At 39.2% G+C, this 13,227-nt stretch overlaps 1 protein-coding gene across 4 annotated transcripts in view; it reads right to left on the bottom strand.

Moving 5' to 3' along the window:
* Nucleotides 1-13,227, bottom strand: part of ZNF438 (zinc finger protein 438) — a 170,434-nt gene that overhangs the window by 14,937 nt on the left and 142,270 nt on the right. The gene's annotated exons all lie outside the window — the stretch shown is intronic.

Genomic DNA, 13,227 nt, shown 5'->3' with positions numbered 1-13,227 from the left:
TCTTGCCCTCTTCCTGCCATGTGAGGACACAAGGAGAAGATGGCAGTCTGCAACCCAGAAGAGGGCTCTCACCAGAACCTGACCATGCTGGCACCCTGCTCTTGGGCTTTAAGCCTCCAGGGCTGTGAGAAGTAAATTTCTGTTTGTAAGCCAGCCAGTGTCTGGTGCTTTGGTATAGCAGCCTGAGGGGCTTGAGACCTCATGGAGAAAAGAGAGGCCATCCAGTAGGAATTCATTCACCATCCCTTCTTCCTACTTCTAAACTCTCTTCTTCAATTACACAACACAAATTAATTTACCCTTTTTAGGGTGCAGGGAAAGAAGGGAGAAGCACACTCTTAAATACACAACTCATCCACCTCAAGTCCTGAAACATTAAAATGTGGAAAAAATGTTTCTCTTAGAGTAAGAAGATGGAGCATTTCCAGCCTGTTCTGCACCCCATGCTTCCCTCCAGGCCCCTCGTGCTGCCTTGGGGACCCCACTCCAGCAGAGAGCCCTCTGGTCAGCCCTGCCCATCCTACCCCAAGGCAGCGGCTTGCCCCAGGTTTTGTCCTTCACAGCACTTCTCTTTGCAATGAGATGATTCACCTGCGTTCCTGCCACTAGAATGTTAGCTCCAAGAAAGCAGGGGCTCGTTTGTTCTTCACCAGGACCTCTGTCCCTAGATCGGTACCTGTTACATGGCAGTCACACAAGGTGTTAGTTACTGAACGAGTGAACTATTAACCTTCAACAGCGCTGTCTTGCTTTTTCCTTTGTTACTGCTGAATGCACACCCACACAAATAAAAAACAAAACAACCGGTAAGAGTCCTTGGATTCTGTTTCCTCTTCAAGCTACTGCCCTATCCCTTCTTTTCTTCAGGAGAGAAGTTACTTACCATGGATTGTGTATATGTTCCCTGTCTCTATGCACAGACTTCTATTCTTTCTTAAACCTCCTAAACCCTTGAATTCCGGTATGCAGTATTAAAATGTCTTTCTGTCAGTAGTCAGACTGGGTGCTTAATTTATTACCTCACTTAGTCCTTCAGCAGCTCTTGATATTAATATCTTCAGTCCACAGATGCAGAAACTGAAAGTTTCTTGCAAGGGCACAGAGCTGGTAAGTGACAGCTGGATTTGAATCCAGGTGGATTTCAACACACCGACCTTTCTAAACTATTCTGCAATTTATCTGTTTATGCTAGTCTACCTCCTATGTGGGTATGTGCCACATAACCCATCTCTGTGTTGATAATAAAATCAAGATCATACTGACTAACCTTTTCCAATCACAGTATCACTGTTAGGAGGGAGGGATGTACAGTACAGTTGCCAGAGAGGTAGGTAACGACATTTACAGAGGGATTCCCCTCCCAGTGCCCAAGCCAAGGTGTTACACCAGGCTGCTCATGCGTGCGCCTTCTTTTACAGAGCTCCGGTGAACAAGTCAGACTCATACCAAAGTGGCTTTTTCCAAGCAACAATTAACAATAAATTTAATACTTTTAAGTACTGACAGTTTTTATGAGAAAAATGAAAAAAAATCATTACTAAATCTTTTATAATTTTACAAATAATATAAATTTCCTAGATATTTTCTAAACCCATACTACCTGCCTTTAAAACTGAGGTGACTGAAGAACATTGGGCCTGAATGAAAAAGTCTAAAGATTCAGAAAGAAATTCTAAATTCCTCATGTGCCTGTTCAGTAAACTTGATAAAACATCAGTGCTGTGGCCTATGGTTGGGATCTGGGGGATTTTCCATTTTTAGAAGGGCTCCTCGGGGAAAACAAGACAAACTGCTTTACATATAAGAGAGCAGAGGTGGCCTTGGTTCTTCCATCTACCACGAATGAGTCTGAGCAACACAATATCCTCATTGGCTTTAGTTTCTCCCTTTACAAGAGAGGATTACACGGGATCGTTGAATTTCTCAAAGGGTGGTTTGCAAACCCTGTGGAGGGAGGGTCCCAGCGACCCCTTCTCACACCAGTACTAAGATGTCACTTCCTTTTCCACTATGTTGGCCTTTGCAGTGTTGCACTGACGGGCAAAAGGGAGAACTGGGTAACACTGCTACAGTGCCTCAGCATGAACTAAGGCAGAGACAGCAAACTGTTCAAGCAATCACATTCCCTCCCACATGCTCTCTCAGTGGAACAACAAAAAGGCGGTACAATTTATAAATCCTGATCTTTTTTTCTTAAGATTCTTTTTTAAAAGATTTTGTTTATTTATTTTTAGAGAGGGAAGGGAGGGAGAAAGAGAGAGAGAGAGAGAGAGAGAGAAACATCAATGTGCAGTTGCCGGAGGCTGTGGCCTGCAACCCAGGCATGTGCCCTGACTGGGAATCGAACTGTGATGCTTTGGTTCACAGCCCGCGCTCAATCCACTGAGCTATGCCAGCCAGGGCTTATAAATCCTGATCTTGATGTGCCTTTTAAAGCTCTGAGTGTTGAAACAGAAGCTCCATGGGTGAATTTTACCAAACATTCAAAGAAGAACTAACACCTATCATTCTCAAACTATTCCCAACAATTCAAGAGGAGGGAAGACTTCCAAGTTCACTTGAGGAGGCCAGCATTATCCTAATTCCAAAACCAGATAAACAAACTATAGAGAAAGAAAATTATAAGCAAATATCCCTAATGAATGTAGATGCCAAAATCCTCAACAAAATATTACCAAACCAAATACGGCATAACATTAAAAAGATCATACACAATGATCAAGTGGGATTTATTCCAGGAATGCAAGGTTGGTACAATATCTGCAGATCAATAAACATGATACACCACATAAACAAAATGAAGGATAAAAATCACACAATGATAGCAATAATGCAGAAAAAGCATTTGATAAAATCTACCACCAATTTACGATAAAAACTCTCAGCAAAGTGGGAAGAGAAGGAACATACCTCAATGTAATAAAGGCCATACATGACAAACCACAGCCTACACCATACTCAGTGCAAAGTTACTAAAAGCATTTCCCTTAAGATTAGGAACAAGACAGGAATGTTTGCTTTCTCCACTGTTATTCAACATAGTACTGGATGTCCTAGCCATAGCATCAGGCAAGAAGAAACAAAAAGCACCCAGTTTGGAAAAGAAAAAGTAAAACTGTCATTATTTGCAGATGACACGATACTATATATAGAGAACCCTAAAGATTCCACCAAAAAAGTACCAGATCTAATAAATGAATTCAGTCAAGTAGCAGGATACAAAGTAAATATCCAGAAATCAGTTGCACTTTTATACACCAATAATGAACAACGAGAAAGAGAAAATAAAAAAAACAATCCCATCTACAATTCCATCAAATAATAAAATACCTAGGGATAAATTTAACCAAAGATGTAAAAGACCTGTACTTGGAAAATTATAGACACTGAAGAAAGAAACTGAAGAAGATACAAATAAGTGAAAGCACATACCATGCTCATGGATGGGAAGAATTAATGTCATTAAAATGTCCATACTACTGACAGCAATCTATAGAGTCAAGGCAATTCCTATCAAGAAACCAATGGCATATTTCACAGAACTAGAACAAATATTCCAAAAATTTATATAGAACCATAAAAGAACCCGAATGGTCACAGCACTCTTGAAAAGGAAGAATAAAGTTGGAGGAATCACACTAACTGATCCCAAACTATATTCTAAAGCCATAGTAATCAACAGAGCATGGTAGAGGCATAAAAGCAGACAAATAGATCAATGGAATAGAATAAGGAGCCCAGAAATAAATCCATGCCATTATAGTGAAATAATATTTGACAAAGTAGGCAAAAACATACAATGGGGTAAAGAGTGTCTATTCAATAAATGGTGTTGGGAAAATTGGACAGGTACATGCAAAAAAATGAAATTAGACCACCTTCTTACACCATACAGAAGAATAGACTCAAAATGGATTAAAGACTTTAAAACTTTAGACTTAAAACCATAAACACCCTAGAAGAAAATATAGGCAGTAAAATCTCAGACATTTTTCGTAGCAATATTTTTTCTGATACATCACATCAAGCAAGGGAAACAAGAAAAAAATAAACAAATGGGTCTATAGCAAACAAAAAAGTTTTTTCACAGCAAAGGAAACCATCAACAAAATGAAAAGACAACCCACTGAATGGGAGAACATATCTGCCAATGATACATCTGAAAAGGGGCTAACATCCAAAACTTATAAAGAACTTATGAAACAATACCAAAACCCCCAAAAATCCAATTTAAAAAGAACCTGAATAGACTCTTCTCCAAAGAGAAGGGTCTATTATTATGGCCAAAAATCATATGAAAAGATGCTCAATGTCACTAATCATTAGAAAAATGCAAATTATTAACACAATGAGATATCACCTGTCAGAATAGCTATCATCAATAAATCAATAAACAACAAATGCTGGTGAGGATGTTGAGAATGGGGAACCCTCATGCACTGTTGGTGGGAACACAGATTGGTGTGGCTACTGTGGAAAGCAGTATGGAGATACCTCCAAAAATTGAAAATGGAACTGACCTTATGACTTAGTGATTACACTTCTAGGAATTTATCTGAAGAAACCTGAAGCACTAATTTGAAAGAACATATGCACCCTATGTTTACTGCAGTATTATTTGCAATAGCCAAGATTTGGAAGCAGCCCAAGTATCTATCAAGAGGGTGGATAAACAGCTGTGGTACATTTACACAATAGAATACTATATGGCTGTAGAAAAGAAGGAAATCCTACCCTTGCAACAGCATGGGTGGAAGTGGAGAGCATTAAGCTAAGTGAAATAAGCTAGTCAGAAAAAGACAAGTACATAAGATCTCACTCATCTGTGGAATCTAATGAAGAAAATGAACTAACAAGCAAAACAGAGACAGTCTCATAGAAAGCAGGCTGATGGCTGTGGGATGGAGGTTGAGGGACAGGCCGTGGGGGGCAGGTGACATAGCACAACATAGTGAATATGCAGGACTAGATATGATACTTCAACCATTTTTAAGGAAGCCAGACTTTAAAGATATTTGCAAAAAAGTAAAAGTCAATGCCGGTCCTCTCATTAATTTTTTGTTTTAGAAAACAGCCATGAACATAAAATGTTATTTGTGTTAAGCTACAGTAAGCTTAACATAAATTTATTATCTTAAAATGAACTCATGACTACCCAGTTTCCAGTTCATGGTCTCAAACATGGCAAATACCAACAGACACAACTGACTCAAACAGACGTTCCTTCGGGTCCTCAATAAGTTTTGAGTATAAAGGGGTCCTGAAACAAACAAAAAATTTTTTGACTTTTTTTGAAGATGAAATCAAATATCTCAGCTTTTTTGAGATTCTATGATTTTTTTTTGCTGTGTGTGTGAATGAAATAGAAAATAAAATCTAGAGCTGTCTTGTTTTCAGCAAGTTTTTGTTTCTCTCATATTTCTTTTGAAACCGTAATACAGCAGATCGACACGACAGAGTTTTGAAAATAAAGTGCCTAAAGTTAATGTATCCTAATAAAAATGCCAGGTATAATGAAAATATCACTAGTGAGACAAGTTAGAATACAGATTTTATAATAAAATGCTTGAAAAAATCTTATAAATACGTAATGCTTCAGATATTTTACTTAATTTGAATTTCTATTCATGAAATATGTCATAAATTATATTTAAACTAAGGACATTTATATTTTCCCCTCAATTTTAAGAAATATCACAAGATTCTCCTGGTAGTATACACTAAGGTCTGTCCAGAAAAAGTCCAGCCATTGTTAACATAATGAGAACAGTCTGCGCGACATCAATGTAACCTGGCAGCAAGGGAAAGTGGACTGGAATGCACATGTGTGAACAATGACGACTTCACTGTACTAGTCAGTGGGGGCAGTACACACCATTGAGTGAGCATGTGTACTGTGTGGCCATCACATTCAAAATGACGGAGCAAGTAGAGCAACGAATCTGCATCACATTTTGCGTTAAGCTTGGACATTCCTCCATGGAAACTATTCAGATGATTCAGAAGGACATAGCTATGGGCAACTGGTGATTGGCAGCTTCATCATGACAATGTGCTGCTAATGCATCACATCTTGTGCAGAGATTTTTTGTGAAACATCAAATCACCCAGGTGACTCAGACCCCTATAGCCCAGATTTGGTGCCCTGCAACTTCTAGCTTTTCCCAAAACTAAAATCACCTTTGCAAGGGAAGAATTTCAGATAGTTTATGATATTCAGGAAAATACAATGGGGCAGTGGTGGCAACTGGGAGAACTATGTGAAGTTCCAAGGTGCCTACTTTGAAGGGGACTGAGGCGTCATTGTCCTATGTACAATGTTTCTTGTATCTTTTATCTTCTTCAATAAATGTCTCTATTTTTCTTATTACAAAGCTGGATACCTTGTGAACAGACCTCGTATACTATCATTGTTTTTCTTTTTTTGATGGAGTACTGTTTTTTAGAGAACTGTTATTAACATGCATTCAAATCATTTTCAATTATTTTATCAAAACCAAATAATCATTAGTTGCTGTTGCTAGTGCAAGTTAAATGTTAGAATTTCTGTAAATGTTTTATGATTTTGGAGTCAATTAATTTAAAGACAAGAATACGCTTACTCTATCAAAGGCATCTCTAGGTTTATTAATTTCTATCCCTAGGAGTATTAGACTTTTACAAACATAAAATGCCTAATCTATATTTTTGGCTTGCATAACATTCTAAATACCTCCGTCAAACTTCTTTGCTTTTATTCCAGCTCAATTCATCACACCAGCCATCTGCCTAAATAAAGATGTAAGCATCTGCTATATGGCAACTGTCTCAGGGGCAGATGTTTCCATCCTGTGCTCATGTCACTGGGGCTGGATACATTATTTGAACAGATGTACACAATTGGAAAGTGTTGTGTCCCACAGTGAAATGTCTCCAACTGCTTTCTATCAAAGTACATAACTGCTATTTGCACCTGCATTTATGTTAATGATATAAAGGCAGCAGGGGTCTGACAAAGTGAGATGTGAAGCTATGAAATATATTTACATGGTTAATTGGAGTTTCTGAGAGACTCTATTGCCAAATGGCCACAGTGACATTGACACATGCCCAAGCGGATCACCTGACCAGGAGCCTGCTTTTTAAGCAGTGGAAATGTGGCTATTTCTCAGGACAAAAACACTTGTAATCTGAATTTACTGGTAAGACTATTCCAGCCTCTGGTATTTTATCTCAAAATAGGAAACAAACTTCCAGTATAGGGTCTCTTAGGCCACCCAGGTCATTTTCATTTTGTGAGGAAATTTCTATAGGTATGTGCGTGTTTTCCATTTGTACTTCTGTCAACAGCATAACATGCTAATAATCCATAGTGGTATTTTGCAGAGGTTATTGCATTGGAAAGTTCCAATTTCCAACATTAAGGAGTTAACCAAAACCAGCTTGAAAAATGTCAATTTGTACTTGGTCTGCAACATAAAATGGTACCAAAAATCCAAGAACAGCATTTACACCACTAGTTAAGATCAAAACGTTTCCATATGAATGTCACATATTTGGAAACATAATATTTTAGTAATACATGGGGAATGTTTTTCCCTCAGTAATGAGGTCACAAAGCCATGTTAACCACTAAACGCAAAACATCAAATTACAGTGGTTCTCCTTGCTACTGTGCATTAAATGTGAGGGCTGAGGAGCCAGAGTTTGCAGTAAGAGTTGTCTTTGTAGCTTTATTCAACAAAGAACTTGTGGTCACTTTCAAATAACATATTTATTATTTTATTAACTTGACATAGATAAAAATCAGCTTTGCATGTAGTTATTCTGAGTTAAATGGTTCAGTTGGCTGGGGCATCATCCCATAACCAAAAGGTTAAGGGTTCGCTCCCTGGTCAGGGCACACACCCAGGTTGTGGGTTGATCCCTGGTCCTGATGTGTACAATCCTGTCTGGGCACGTACAGGAGGCAACCAAGCACTCTTTCTCTCTCACGCTGATGTTTCTCTCTCTCCTTCCTCTCTTGTCAAAAGGAATGAAAAAATATGTCCTCAGGTGAGGATTAAAAAATGTTACCCAAACTAACTTTTAGTGCCCAAATTATTCTGCAATTTATTCTGCTCTTTAACAGTTTACAAGGTACATTTATACACAATTGATCCTCATTATTCATTCACAGATTATGTATTTGCAAATTCACTGGCTCACTCGTGGCTTCTGTGGTCAGCTGTGGACGTGTACAAGCAAAAAGTCTGAGTCACCTGACGTGCATGGTCTCGGCAGGGTCGACGGGGCCCTGCCTTGTTGCAGCTCTCAGAGACAAGTGTCCTTTCTGTGGTACATTTAGTGCCGTATTTTTCGTATGTTCCCTGTTTGTGACTTCGCTGTTTAAAACAGCCCTCGAGAATGATGCTCCATGCTGCCCAGTGTTCCTGAGCATAAGAAGACTAACGTGTCTTATGAAGAAAATACACGTTGGATAAGCTTTGTTCAGTCGTGCGTTAAATGCTGTGCCTGTGAGTTCAACGTAAAGGAATGAATGACGTAAATTACATGAGGTGTCTTTAAACTGAAACACACATACAACTGGGTTCTGTGTTGATAGCTGATGAAAATGTGCTGTGAGCAGAGGCTCACAGGTACCTAACTCTTAGGAGCAATGGTTTAAAATCCACTAATTCAGTGTTTCCTGTAACTGCTGCAAATGAGGAGAGTTGACTGTATCTTACTTATCTCATTTGCCTGCTTCAGGGTGAGAATTATCATCCCCATTGGAAAGAAGGGACGGAGACTTTACTGATTTAGCCGAGATCACAGAGCCTCGAAAAAGGGGAGAAGAATGGCCAGAGCTAAACCGTCCAGCTCTTGGTGTCCTTTCCCCAGAGTGAGAGAGGGGACGAGAAGAGGGGGAGGAGAAGGAAAAAATAGGAAAGGAGCTTAAGAAACGGCTTTAATACCATGCTCGAAAAAGAGAGCCCTAGTTAGATAACATGATCCCAACCATGTTTAGGTTGAATCCTCATAAAATGTGAACTCTGCTTAGATAGGCTGCCCACTTTTATCAACTGGGACTGAGCTATGAGAGAGTAGAACCTAGTTTGGTTTTCTTTTTTCCCCCTTTGTTCTTTGCTCCTTGCCTCTCCAAAGACAATAAATGTTTCTTACATAAACACATAGACCTGAGGATTCCAGGTTGGTGTTTCATTAAAAAAATAAAGACTAACATATTTTCACATCATTTAAGTAATGTGATTTAAAAAGATGTTTGAGAGTTTAAAGCATTTTCATCAAAATTTAATATGTATTTGATTACTCACCACTTGGCCAGGGTGATTTAAGGCCTGCCGAAGACAGAAAATTGATTAAAAAGTTTATAAAGAACCCAAAAGATACTAAGAGTCTAAAATAAGTAAGGTTGCCCTGGCTGGGTGGGCCATTGGCTGGAGCATTGTCCTGTGAAACAAAAGGTTGTGGGTTCGATCCCTGGTCGGGGCATGTACAGGAGGCAACTGACTGATGGCTCTCCCCGCCCCAACCCCCACCCTTCCGTCTCTCTCTAAAATCAATAAACATCCTTGAGTGAGGGTTAAAAATTAAAAAAGTAATAAAATAAGTGAGGTCATTTTATCTGCACTTAAAAAGAAATCAATTAACAAGCTACTCCAAATGTTCCTTACTTGAGTTCCACATGCTGCCTTCACTAATACCAAAATGCTTATGTATGTAAGATATATATTTTCATGTCTGTAAGACACAGGAATATATTTTTAGGGTCTGCCATACTTATTTTAAAAGCATTTTATTGAATCAGGAAATCAGGGTTTTTTAAACAAATCCAAGTCTGAACTCACAGGACAGACGGTCAGGGCTCTGGCCGCACAGTGCGCCAGTGTGCGGGCTCTGAGAGTCCGTGGGAGCTGACGGTGAGTGCGTGTTTAGCTGACTGCACTGGTTCCGCAGGGTGGGGGTGGGGGGGCGGCATTAAGAACACTGTGTCTGCTGTCTTCTGACCCCATTTATTGTGACTCTCATTGAATAAAAATTGTGCTCACAATTTGAAAGCTATGTTTAAACAACACAAATGTTATGACAGAGCTGAGAAGCGTCAGAAGGCCTGTATGAGGAGACCTTTCCACCTGCTGCAGACTCACTGAGGAAATGGCAAAACCAAATGGTGATGCTGGCACATGACTAGGAGTCTGAGTGAGTCCAGTACTACAGAGCCTCCCTGGATGGACACAAAGACTCTTTCCTGACCAATGAACAGTGGGACGTGTTTTAGCCAGCTGTGTGGGGACTAAAATTCACCCTGCTTCCTCCAAAGTGCAAACTTTGATCTTTAAATGGCATATTCACAGTGAACTTCTTTCTGGCATATAAAAAACATAAATTGTTCCCATCAGAGAAGCATTTGGCCAAGTTGCTCACTTGTCTGTTTCTTTATCTAGCAAATAAATAAATTCATTTGCATTTTCAATCACTGTGGTGGTTTTGTCCTTTCCTTCAACAAATTTAAAGTTAGAACAACTGTAGTGGGCCCTATCTCATTGTTTCACACCCATTTCCCCTCAAAAACAGGGTTTATCACTTGTTACAATTTGCTATTTCCAACACAAAATACTTACCCTTATATTTCTATTGGCTTCTCATTTGAAAATGAGAAATTATGGGCAAACCATAAATCTTGTCCCCAAATCCTGAATGCATGAGAAGATAGACAACTGTAATGAAGTAAGTCTAATGGCCTTCTGAAGGGTCTGTACGGAATACCTCCCCACAGGCATGAATGGTGATGTTGCCGAACTACAGTGGAAAGCTTTTAATATAGTACGAATTATCATTAGAGTGAAGCTATAATGTTAAATGTCTTCATTCGAAATTAAAAAAGCATTTAAATAAAGGGCACTAGAATTTCTAATTAGTTTCCTCTGATTCTTTTCTAGCTTCAAATGCATGAGCCTTGACTCCTAAATTCCACTTGCTTGAATTCTATACATGTGGTACTGTCCTGAGCAAATGTCATCTCCTCTCTGCTTCGTTGTTTCCTGACTAGCCTCAAAATTCTGGCTTAATCAACTGTCCCTCCATCCTGGTTCTCAAAGTCTGTCACACTCACTTCTCATACAGCATTTGCCAAGCTTCGTTCCAGTTCATTGCATACGTGCCTGCTGTTCTAACAGAATTCAGTTCTGCAGAAGCACAGGCTCTCTCCGATGTGTCTCTGGATCCCTCAGACACCTGACACAGCTCCTGGTGAGTATTGGCTTGGTGATCACTGAATGCGGTATTTTACTAGGAGATAGTATGTGATGTACTACGTTTTCTTAAGCCCCGCACTTCTGCTGGTGATGTTCTACCTGAATTCTGTACGTCAATGGGTATGATATGTGTGCATGTTTACAAGTCTGAAATTCAAAAGTACCATAATTTATAGATAGCCATCTAGTTAAGAAATGGCATGTTCCCAGCAAACTTCTCACATTGCATAAATGATTATATTTGATGACAGAAATATAAACAATATCATAATTTAAAAATCTGGTATTTTTCTTTGTTAAAAATATTAATAGAATCCAGGCTACAGAGAAAGCATTTGACAGGCAAATGAGTAAATTAATGAATAATTGGATGATTCTTAGGCTTCACATGTACTATACTGTTTTTCCTTACTGATATAACATGATGTAAATTCTAATTCCTGCCTTTTTTGGTTTAAAATGGTTTTAAATATTCATATATGTAATGAAGCACAATATGTTTGACCAGAGAAGAAAAAGGGAAATGATCTAAAAGTAGACTATAAATATTCCCTATAAATTTACAGTGTGATACTGGGGACCAACAGTGAGTTTTGGATTTTGATTGATCTAGGTTCAAATCTCAGCTTAGTCACTTAACAGTTGGCAATCTTGGTAAAAGTACCTGAACCTTCAAAACACATGTTATACCCACCTTACTATTAAGATAAAATGAAACAAAGGGTGTAAAGTGGTAGGTAGAATGACTATAACACTGAAAGCACCTGACTAATTTAGCTCTTTTAGCTGTTACCTCTCTCTCTCTCTCTCTCTGTCAATATCTTGAGTTGGGGCTTGAGTAGCCTTTGTCCCAGAAGTGAGTGATGAAGAATTCACTAGAGCTAATAAAATCCTAGCTAGGCTTGAAGGTGTCTTATATTCTCACCAAGTCAATGGAGTTAACTAAACACATGCAACAGCTCAGAGAGGAAGGCACAAAAACAAAACAAAATCAACCATGATGAGAAGCAAAGTAGGCAGGATGTGTGAGTGGTGACATGTTTTTTTTTTTAACTTCCCTGTATTAGCCAGAAACCAAGTAGCTCATTGTTTAGTTACACAGATTCACAACCTTTCAGAGCTTAAAAAATGTCTAGTAATATTGGCTTTACTAATAGGGAAGCTGAGGCTTAGGGGCAAAATAACTTGTCTGAGTTTCCACAGCCAGTTGGAGGCAGATCTGGGACAGGAGCCCAGCTTTCCTGACATTTGTCCCAATACTCTTTCTTCTAAGCAGTCACACCTCTCCTTCCTTGCTCAGGTGAGGAAGGTGAGATCAGCTAGGAACCAAACCCAGTACTGCAGAAACCTTCCAAAGATACATGCACATACCAGAAAATATTAATAGGAAATCCACACTTTTTATTTCTAGATAAGGGTTTACTGTCCTCTTTCTCAGTCCCATCTCCTTTCTTGCCCTGGTATTTGAGGCTGGATCTCGTATGAATCTCAGAAACTCTTACCCTTCCCTTGGCCAAATGTCTGGATAAGAACCAAGCTGTGGTCTGCTCTGTTTACTTCCCATGGGTCTCCGTGGATCATGCGTGGCCTTCTAAGACCAGTAGGCATTCCAAGAGGGAGAAAGCCACGTCCAGCTCATTACATTAGCCTCCACACAAGGAGCGAGCCCAGGTATTAGCCACAACTGTTAAGAACAATAGCCACCATCATCTTGTAAGTGCCTACTATGCAATTAACAATCCGCTGGGTGATTCGCATCTATTTACCCCTTTGATCTCCACATGACCTGTGGGGTAGGACTTATTATCTTCACTTTATAGATTTATAGATGAGACAGCTTAGGTCAAGTGTGTACCTAAGGTTACGAAATTCAGTGGTAGAACTGGGTTTCAAATCCAGACTCCACGTTCTTAATAGTTATGACATTACCCTTTTCCCTTGGTAGAGCGATCAAAGAGTGTTATCACCAGGTAAGGGCTCTTTACAGTAA

Source organism: Phyllostomus discolor, chromosome 1 (genome assembly GCF_004126475.2).
Source record: "Phyllostomus discolor isolate MPI-MPIP mPhyDis1 chromosome 1, mPhyDis1.pri.v3, whole genome shotgun sequence".
In the NCBI taxonomy this organism is placed as follows: domain Eukaryota; kingdom Metazoa; phylum Chordata; class Mammalia; order Chiroptera; family Phyllostomidae; genus Phyllostomus; species Phyllostomus discolor.
The sequence above is the reverse complement of the archived record's forward strand: the minus strand, read 5'-3'. Positions and strand labels throughout refer to the sequence as shown.